The sequence below is a fragment of the Pleurodeles waltl genome, chromosome 12 (genome assembly GCF_031143425.1).
Source record: "Pleurodeles waltl isolate 20211129_DDA chromosome 12, aPleWal1.hap1.20221129, whole genome shotgun sequence".
Taxonomy (NCBI): Eukaryota; Metazoa; Chordata; class Amphibia; order Caudata; family Salamandridae; genus Pleurodeles; species Pleurodeles waltl.
The window spans coordinates 2,727,610-2,737,781 of NC_090451.1; the positions used below are offsets into that span (position 1 = coordinate 2,727,610).

General features: G+C 39.6%; 2 non-coding genes across 2 annotated transcripts; both read left to right on the forward strand.

Moving 5' to 3' along the window:
- Window positions 1–9,117: 9,117 nt before the first annotated feature.
- Window positions 9,118–9,199, forward strand: TRNAS-GCU (transfer RNA serine (anticodon GCU)). The gene has a single exon. It is a non-coding gene; the product is annotated as a tRNA-Ser (tRNA).
- Window positions 9,200–9,704: 505 nt separating this feature from the next.
- On the forward strand, window positions 9,705–9,786 carry TRNAL-AAG (transfer RNA leucine (anticodon AAG)). The gene has a single exon. It is a non-coding gene; the product is annotated as a tRNA-Leu (tRNA).
- The last annotated feature ends 386 nt before the right edge of the window (window positions 9,787–10,172 follow it).

Here is a 10,172-nt window from a genome sequence, read left to right on the forward strand (position 1 = left end):
CGATCCACATAGCGAGAGGTGAGACTATGTAAAGTGGTGACGTATATATATAAGGGTAGCCAGACAGTGGGACCGAGCCTTCTTATTTTAAAAAACCACAACCTAAGGCGACAAGAATTGTATCGGTAAATAAACCAGCTGTCTTGAAGTCTAACTATAGAGGCGACAAGAGGGGTCACTGTGATGCTGAAAGTTCAGTGAGTGTAAACAGTAGAACGCTGTGTCATACGTTTCCTTGCAGTGATGACAGCTCGCGTTTCTAAAGCAGAGAGCAAACATACAATGGGGAAGAAGAATAAATAAGGAAAGACATATATTATATGCAGACAGTTATTATACTTTGCTTTTCACCTGTAACTCGCTCAACTGTCGGTGAATGCTGCGTTACCCTGCATAGCCAGGTCACCACAGCGGGTGTCCACAGTGTTTGACCAAGTTACTATAGTTGTTAGCTTGTAGATGTGAGGTAGCGTGGCTGAGCAGGCTAAACTGGCTAGACTTAGGCTCCAGTCTCTCTGGAGCCGTGGGCTTGAATCCCAACACTTTAACTTTACTTGAACCAAATACTTTTGCAAAAAAGGTACATGTAATAAATATTCATTAGGGTCGTGATTGTGAGTATGACACTAATGAATAAAAGTGGGACTAACAATGCTACGATTCCTGATTCTACCACTGCACTAACAGACTGGGAGAGGTTTGAGCTGACGATTTGAAAAGGTTACCAAAATTGTCTGAATTACATCGTACTAGACATAAGAAAGAGACTGCTGCTGGTGTAGTAGGAGATATATTTGGGACGATAATTTCTTCAGTGGGAGTTATTATGAACTCCATAAAGATTCAAAAGTTGTCTACTATTGAGGATAACATGCTGACAAACTTTTCAGGGGCTATACTCCTGATGGATACTGAACTTGCTGCGGAGGGGGCTATGACTCTTCAAAACAGGCTTGCTTTAGACATTCTTTTAGCGAAAAATGGCAGAGTTTGTAGATTGCTCAATGGGGGTGTAATTGTTGCGCTTACATACCAGATAATAGTAATGAGATTAGAAGTATTCTTACTGACTTGACTAGGGATAGTACGGACTTGAAGGATTTGAAAGAACCAGGTGTTTGGAAAAAATGTTGGGAAAGGATTTGCTTCAGTGGGAAATTGGATTAGTAACATTTGGCATGGGATATTGTCTAAAATAATACAGGGGATATTGATTGTTATAGATTGCTTATTTGGATCATGGGTGGCATGTAAAATTAGTAAAAGAATAAAATTGAAGATGGTGAAAAATAATAGGAGGAGGGAAGAAAAACAAAGGGAAAAATTATTCAGGGCAAGATCAAAGGGGAAACCAAGAAGGGAAGAGATTGATATGAGGGAATTTTAGTATGTAAAATTAGTAGGGAAGATTTGTGTGATGACAAGAGTCATCAGAGGAGGGATTGCTGGAGTGTGTCTTTTAAAATTAATATTAACATGAAAAGCTTACAATATATTGTGTAATGAAGCTGCATAAAAAATGTGTTAACGTAGAAATAATGCACACGTTTGAAATGTGCCCACGGGGAGTGGCTACCAATGTATACGAAGACTAATGAAAGTTATTAATGCTGAATTAATTATGTACTAATGTTTTTAATTTGTATTAACATATCAAAATTGGAGTTATGTATTAGGAGTTTGCTCATTAAGCAGTAGGCCTTAGTTTAGCGAAGGTCTGTGCCTAGCTGCCTGGTCTCATATTAAACTGTCTTTTTCTAACGTGCAATGTGCTATTTTCCTGAAGGACATGAAACTGTACTTTCCCAGAAGCTAGAGATGTGTGTAGCTGTAGTAAATTCTTTCTCATGGGACCCTACTTGCTCAAGGAGACATTCTTGCTGAATGCAACAGTGTAATTTGTAACAGGTGCAAGGCTGCCTGGAGTAGGAGAAAACAATGGAACTACTGACTGTAGCGTAAAATGTAACTTTTCTTACCTGACATTCCAACCGATGAAAACGTCAATAACATGGGCCAATCAACGACATGAGAACTGTGGTTTGTGTAAAACTCTGGTGAAGATTATTGGGCAGAGATGGCGATGCACCAATGATTATCCATTGGGGAATTAGGAGTAAATTAGACAGTTTTGATTTAACCACATGACCCGAGGAGAAATCAGGCATTTATTGGACATTCCACTCCAAGCCATTCTTTGCCATTCTACTGAGCCATTTAGGCCATTTCGTTTGAGACTTTGCCGTTTGTTCGCCCTGTTACTCTAAACCACCCTTTACTTATTCCTTACCTGATACTTACTTCTCCTCTATATGAGGGAAGTTCTTGTTCCTTAGCTATGCAATACTGATACTTTGCCCTGTCCTTTCTTTGCTGATGATGCAAACGACTGATGTCCCGAGGACGAAGACTGACGCTGTTTGCTGATCCGTTGGATGGGTAACTATCTGATGAAAATTGTAATTGTCTGTTTGCCTTTTCTTTCTAGGTACCAACTGCTCTTTGATTGAGACCATAGTTTGATGTTTTCCAAATTTGTGTTTGCTAAATAGTTTTGCATGAAGCCCAACATGCTGATGCTAATACGAGGTTATTTAAGGTGTTCACTAAAATCTGACGCAAATAGACAAATGACTGAGTTGTTGCTTTGTTGAACCATGCACTACTGAGACTTTGCTAAGTTGCTTCTTAATAATTATGTGTTAATACTGAGTGAATATTCTCTATGCATTGATTAATTGCATTTCTAATTGCAAATCTGAAGAGTTACTAATGAGATGAATTGCTGATGAGATTAACAGAAATTACTTTAGATTGTAACCAGTAGGGTAATAAATATCCTAACACTTAACTAAATTGGTGAGTTATTCATGACTGAAAGATCATGGGGTGTTCACTTTATTGACTGTCATTAAAGGTTACTGATTAGCATACTGATTAGTTATTGCGATTGTTGTTGAGATATTGATCTATTGATTTGTGATGCCAAAAGACATCTCGTACTGGGAAGTCCCCGAACCTGGTCTAAAAGGTTCATCGACCTAGGCGTGTCTCCTTGTAAGTTTACTTATCAAGGCTCTGACGCGCCTTCACTAATAAAAAGTAATCTGATCGCTTGCTGCGGAGTCATCGTCAACAAAAACTACCAAAATATTACTTCAATGTATTGTAATTACGACTGCCTCAGTTTTATGCATTACATGAGTAGTCGGACAGCAATTTATTTAGCGCAAAAATATTTCTTGTTGATGCACGTACGTTTTTAAACTGAAGTGTCATAGCTGTAGCGGCAATACTCCCAGTTTAGGTGGTTTTATAAACGAAGTTTTACTTTCTCCTACTTAAAACATTTTGCAGAACAATGCACATTAAATGTGAAGGCAGTTTTCCTTAATTGTGTACTATTTGCTGCCTAATGTTGACATGTAAGCACACCACCAATAACTGACACCTAGATACTCGAAAGCGCCATACCAGTACAATATTTGTATGATATTGCACTTTAAATCCACGTACAACTGAATTAAAGCAATCTTAGCTCATTTGAGGGTAGTGTGATAGTACATCACATATGGATAGAACACGTTTGGAAAGTGTAATTTTCATGATTACATTACATTTAACATATAAATTCAAGCTGAAGTAGGGATGGACAACAAGGTCGTATAGAGCAAAGCTGAAGACAACAAGTTACCATAACAATCTGTAAATATATGCTCTTTATTATGTTTAGACAACTATCACCTAATAGAACACATTTTGGCTACCATATTTTGTACTCCTGAAACATGGTGTTTTGAAGACGAGGTGGCCGAGTGGTTAAGGCGATGGACTGCTAATCCATTGTGCTCTGCACGCATGGGTTCGCATCTCATCCTCTTTGGTTTATTGTTCCGTTTTTAGTATGAGGTAGGGCTGGGTTAACCCTATTTTATGTGAAAGTTAAATGACATATCCCATGGTATTTCCGGCAGTACAACGACTCAGTTTGGAAACACCGCTCAGTTGAGTACTGTGCTTAGGCATTACTGTAAACAGCGCCAGCCGGGTTCTGCTCATGAATCACAAAATCTATCCTGAGGCGGAGGGTTGGTAAGTTGAGGGACGTAGATAGTTTGATTCCTTATCCTTAAAGAAAGAGAAGCAGCGCGTGCGGGACGCCAATGTAAGGGTTGTCTTCCTACGGAATCTCAGGACTGACGCTCCCTGACACCTCCAATGGCCCAGGGCCAATCCTGACCTACTGAATGTATCACGTGCCTGCTGCTGTTGGCGTTGACTTTCCTAGGATCACTTCACAGGCTATACACCCTTATTCTCCAACTCCCCTATACAACAGAACATCTCACTTCAGAAAGCTTACAGAAACAGGTTTGCACAGGGTAGTGTGGCCGAGTGGTCTAAGGCGCTGGATTAAGTCTCCAGTCTCTTTGGAGGCGTGGGTTTGCATCCCACCGCTGCCAGTATTTTTCAACTCACAAACGTATTTTGTCTGCATCAGTGTCTCACTCTCTGCCTTCTGCACCTACGATCCACATAGCGATAGGTGAGACTATGTAAAGTGGTGACATATATATATAAGGGTAGCCAGACAGTGGGACCGAGCCTTCTTATTTTAAAAAACCACAACCTAAGATGACAAGAATTGTATCGGTAAACAAACCAGCTGTCTTGAAGTCTAACTATAGAGGCGACGAGTGGGGTCACTGTGATGCTGAAAGTTCAGTAAGTGTAAACAGTAGAACGCTGTGTGATACGTTTCCTTGCAGTGATGACAGCTCGCGTTTCTAAAGCAGAGAGCAAACATACAATGGGGAAGAAGAATAAATAAGGAAAGACATATATTATATGCAGACAGTTATTATACTTTGCTTTTCACCTGTAACTCGCTCAACTGTCGGTGAATGCTGCGTTACCCTGCATAGCCAGGTCACCACAGCGGGTGTCCACAGTGTTTGGCCAAGTTACTATAGTTGTGAGCTTGTAGATGTGAGGTAGCATGGCTGAGCAGGCTAAACTGGCTAGATTTAGGCTCCAGTCTCTCTGGAGCCGTGGGCTTGAATCCCAACACTTTAAGTTTACTTGAACCAAATACTTGTGCAAAAAAGGTTCATGTAATAAATATTCATTAGGGTCGTGGTTGTGAGTATGACACTAATGGATAAAAGTGGGACTAACAATGCTACAATTCCTGAGACTACCACTGCACTAACAGCCTGGGAGAGGTTTGAGCTGGATACAAGATACTTGCATGAGGGAACTAACTCGAAAGGGGAACTATCCACTGATGTTTTCTATCGCTTGCTGAGTGAGTATGTTGACACAATAGATGCAAAAGATTGTTTTGTGTGTACACAGATTCCTGTTTCGGTACAAGAGGGGGTTACCTATTACAGACTGTCATTAACATATGGGATACGTTGTAGTCTGTTACTAACAAGATTCTATAACCAGGAAGAGATTCAATATTTTTACTCAAATCATGATCTTGTGTTTTCTAATGTGCCTATCATAGAGGATGTGAGTGGGGTAGCTAAGTACTATAGCATAAAGTTAGTTAAAGGATTCTTTCAGGCGACATTAACAATTAGTACATCTTATGCACACCACAATAATTTGACATGTTTGCTTACACCTGTAGAGAAAACCTTTTTAGATCACACGGAAGAGAGAGGAAGGGCATTGAAGGGTAAACAAGAGAAAGGATTACAGCAACGGGCCTTTGCTAGTAGTGACGGTTATAGTGCAATTAGAGAACAAAGGAAGTTAGCTTTAGACGCACTACATGTAGGAAAGCTTTGCATATCCAAGACCAAATCATACTATGACAATGTGTTTGTGGGAATGAGTGAATGTAAGCGTGTGTTTTTGTTTCAGAGTAAATGGACGTTCATGTTAAATGGACAGGATCCAGCAATCCCCGGGATTTATTATATATGTGGACTTAATGCTTATCACTGTCTTCCAAAGGGATAGTATGGGACATGTTATTTGGGGATAGTTTTCCCAAAGATATATCAACTTGACGATTTGAAAAGGTTACCAAAATTGTCTGAATTACATCGTACTAGACATAAGAAAGAGACTGCTGCTGGTGTAGTAGGAGACATATTTGGGACGATAATTTCTTCAGTGAGAGTTATTATGAACTCCATAAAGAATAAAAAGTTGTCTACTTTTGAGGATAACATGCTGACAAACTTTTCAGGGGCTATACTCCTGATGGATACTGAACTTGCTGCGGAGGGAGCTATGACCCTTCAAAACAGGCTTGCTTTAGACATTCTTTTAGTGAAAAATGGCAGAGTTTGTAGATTGCTCAATGGGTGTAATTGTTTCGCTTACATACCAGATAATAGTAATGAGATTAGAAGTATGCTTACTAACTTGACTGGGGATAGTACGGACTTGAAGGATTTGAAAGAACCAGGTGTTTGGAAAAAGGTTGGGAAAGGATTTGCTTCAGTGGGAAATTGGATTAGTAACATTTGGCATGGGATATTGTCTAAAATAATACAGGGGATATTGATTGTTATAGATTGCTTATTTGGATCATGGGTGGCATGTAAAATTAGTAAAAGAATAAAATTGAAGATGGCGAAAAATAATAGGAGGAGGGAAGAAAAACAAAGGGAAAAATTATTCAGGGCAAAATCAAAGGAGAAACCAAGAAGGGAAGAGATTGATATGAGGGAATTTTAGTATGTAAAATTAGTAGGGAAGATTTGTGTGATGACAAGAGTCATCAGAGGAGGGATTGCTGGAGTGTGTCTTTTAAAATTAATATTAACATGAAAAGCTTACAATATATTGTGTAATGAAGCTGCATAAAAAATGTGTTAACGTAGAAATAATGCACACGTTTGAAATGTGCCCACGGGGAGTGGCTACCAATGTATACGAAGACTAATGAAAGTTATTAATGCTGAATTAATTATGTACTAATGTTTTTAATTTGTATTAACATATCAAAATTGGAGTTATGTATTAGGAGTTTGTTCATTAAGCAGTAGGCATTAGTTTAGCGAAGGTCTGTGCCTAGCTGCCTGGTTTCATATTAAACTGTCTTTTTCTAATGTGCAATGTGCTATTTTCCTGAAGGACATGAAACTGTACTTTCCCAGAAGCTAGAGATGTGTGTAGCTGTAGTAAATTCTTTCTCATGGGACCCTACTTGCTCAAGGAGACATTCTTGCTGAATGCAACAGTGTAATTTGTAACAGGTGCAAGGCTGCCTGGAGTAGGAGAAAACAATGGAACTACTGACTGTAGCGTAAAATGTAACTTTTCTTACCTGACATTCCAACCGATGAAAACGTCAATAACATGGGCCAATCAACGACATGAGAACTGTGGTTTGTGTAAAACTCTGGTGAAGATTATTGGACAGAGATGGCGATGCACCAATGATTATCCATTGAGGAATTAGGAGTAAATTAGACAGTTTTGATTTAACCACATGACCCGAGGAGAAATCAGGCACTTTTTGGACATTCCTCTCCAAGCCATTCTTTGCCATTCTACTGAGCCATTTAGGCCATTTCGTTTGAGACTTTGCCGTTTGTTCGCCCTGTTACTCTAAACCACCCTTTACTTATTCCTTACCTGATACTTACTTCTCCTCTATATGAGGGAAGTTCTTGTTCCTTAGCTATGCCATACTGATACTTTGCCCTGTCCTTTCTTTGCTGATGATGCAAACGACTGATGTCCCAAGGACGAAGACTGACGCTGTTTGCTGATCCGTTGGATGGGTAACTATGTGATGAAAATTGTAATTGTCTGTTTGCCTTTTCTTTCTAGGTACCAACTGCTCTTTGATAGAGGCCATAGTTAGATGTTTTCCAAATTTGTGTTTGCTAAATTGTTTTGCATGAAGCCCAACATGCTGATGCTAATATGAGGTTATTTAAGGTGTTCACTAAAATCTGACGCAAATAGACAAATGACTGAGTTCTTGCTTTGTTGAACCATACACTACTGAGACTTTGCTAAGTTGCTTCTTAATAATTATGTGTTAATACTGAGTGAATATTCTCTATGCATTGATTAATTGCGTTTCTAATTGCAAATCTGAAGAGTTACTAATGAGATGAATTGCTGATCAGATTAACAGAAATGACTTTAGATTGTAACCAGTAGGGAAATAAATATCCTAACACTTAACTAAATTGGTGTGGTTATTCATGACTGAAAGATTATTGTGTGTTCACTTTATTGACTCTCATTAAAGGTTATTGATTAGCATGCTGATTAGTTATTGCGATTGTTGTTGAGATATTGATCTATTGATTTGTGATGCCAAAAGACATCTCGTACTGGGAAGTCTCCGAACCTGGTCTAAAAGGTTCATCGACCTAGGCGTGTCTCCTTGTAAGTTTACTTATCAAGGCTCTGACGCGCCTTCACTAATAAAAAGTAATCTGATCGCTTGCTGCGGAGTCATCGTCAACAAAAACTACCAAAATATTACTTCAATGTATTGTAATTACGACTGCCTCAGTTTTATGCATTACGTGAGTAGTCGGACAGCAATTTATTTAGCGCAAAAATATTTCTTGTTGATGCACGTACGTTTTTAAACTGAAGTGTCATAGCTGTAGCGGCAATACTCCCAGTTTAGGTGGTTTTATAAACTAAGTTTTACTTTCTCCTACTTAAAACTTTTTGCAGAACAATGCACATTAAATGGGAAGGCAGTTTTCCTTAATTGTGTACTATTTGCTGCCTAATGTTGACATGTAAGCACACCACCAATAACTGACACCTAGAGACTCGAAAGCGCCATACCAGTACAATATTTGTATGATATTGCACTTTAAATCCACGTACAACTGAATTAAAGCAATCTTAGCTCATTTGAGGGTAGTGTGATAGTACATCACATATGGATAGAACACGTTTGGAAAGTGTAATTTTCATGATTACATTACATTTAACATATAAATTCAAGCTGAAGTAGGGATGGACAACAAGGTCGTATAGAGCAAAGCTGAAGACAACAAGTTACCATAACAATCTGTAAATATATGCTCTTTATTATGTTTAGACAACTATCACCTAATAGAACACATTTTGGCTACCATATTTTGTACTCCTGAAACATGGTGTTTTGAAGACGAGGTGGCCGAGTGGTTAAGACGATGGACTGCTAATCCATTTTGCTCTGCACGCGTGGGTTCGAATCCCATCCTCGTCGGTTTATTGTTCCGTCTTTAGTTTTTAGTATGTGGTAGGGCTGGGTTAACCCTATTTTATGTGAAAGTTAAATGACATATCCCATGGTATTTCCGGCAGTACAACGGCTCAGTTTGGAAACACCGCTCAGTTGAGTACTGTGCTTAGGCATTACTATAAACAGCGCCAGCCGGGTTCTGCTCATGAATCACAAAATCTTTCCTGAGGCGGAGGGTTGGTAAGTTGAGGGACGTAGATAGTTTGATTCCTTATCCTTAAAGAAAGAGAAGCAGCATGTGTGGGACGCCAACGTAAGTGTTGTCTTCCTACGGACTCTCAGGACTGGCGCTCCCTGACACCTCCCATGGCCCGGGGCCAATCCTGACCTACTGAATGTATCACGTGCCTGCTGCTGTTGGCGTTGACTTTCCTAGGATCACTTCACAGGCTATACACCCTTATTCTCCAACTCCCCTATACAACAGAACATCTCACTTCAGAAAGCTTACAGAAGCATGTTTGCACAGGGTAGAGTGGCCGAGCGGTCTAAGGCGCTGGATTAAGGCTCCAGTCTCTTTGGAGGCGTGGGTTCGAATCCCACCGCTGCCAGTATTTTTCAACTCACAAACGTATTTTGTCTGCATCAGTGTCTCACTCTCTGTCTTCTGCACCTACGATCCACATAGCGAGAGGTGAGACTATGTAAAGTGGTGACGTATATATATAAGGGTAGCCAGACAGTGGGACCGAGCCTTCTTATATTAAAAAACCACAACCTAAGGTGACAAGAATTGTATCGGTAAACAAACCAGCTGTCTTGAAGTCTAACTATAGAGGCGACGAGAGGGGTCACTGTGATGCTGAAAGTTCAGTGAGTGTAAACAGTAGAACGCTGTGTGATACGTTTCCTTGCAGTGATGACAGCTCGCGTTTCTAAAGCAGAGAGCAAACATACAATGGGGAAGAAGAATAAATAAGGAAAGACATATATTATA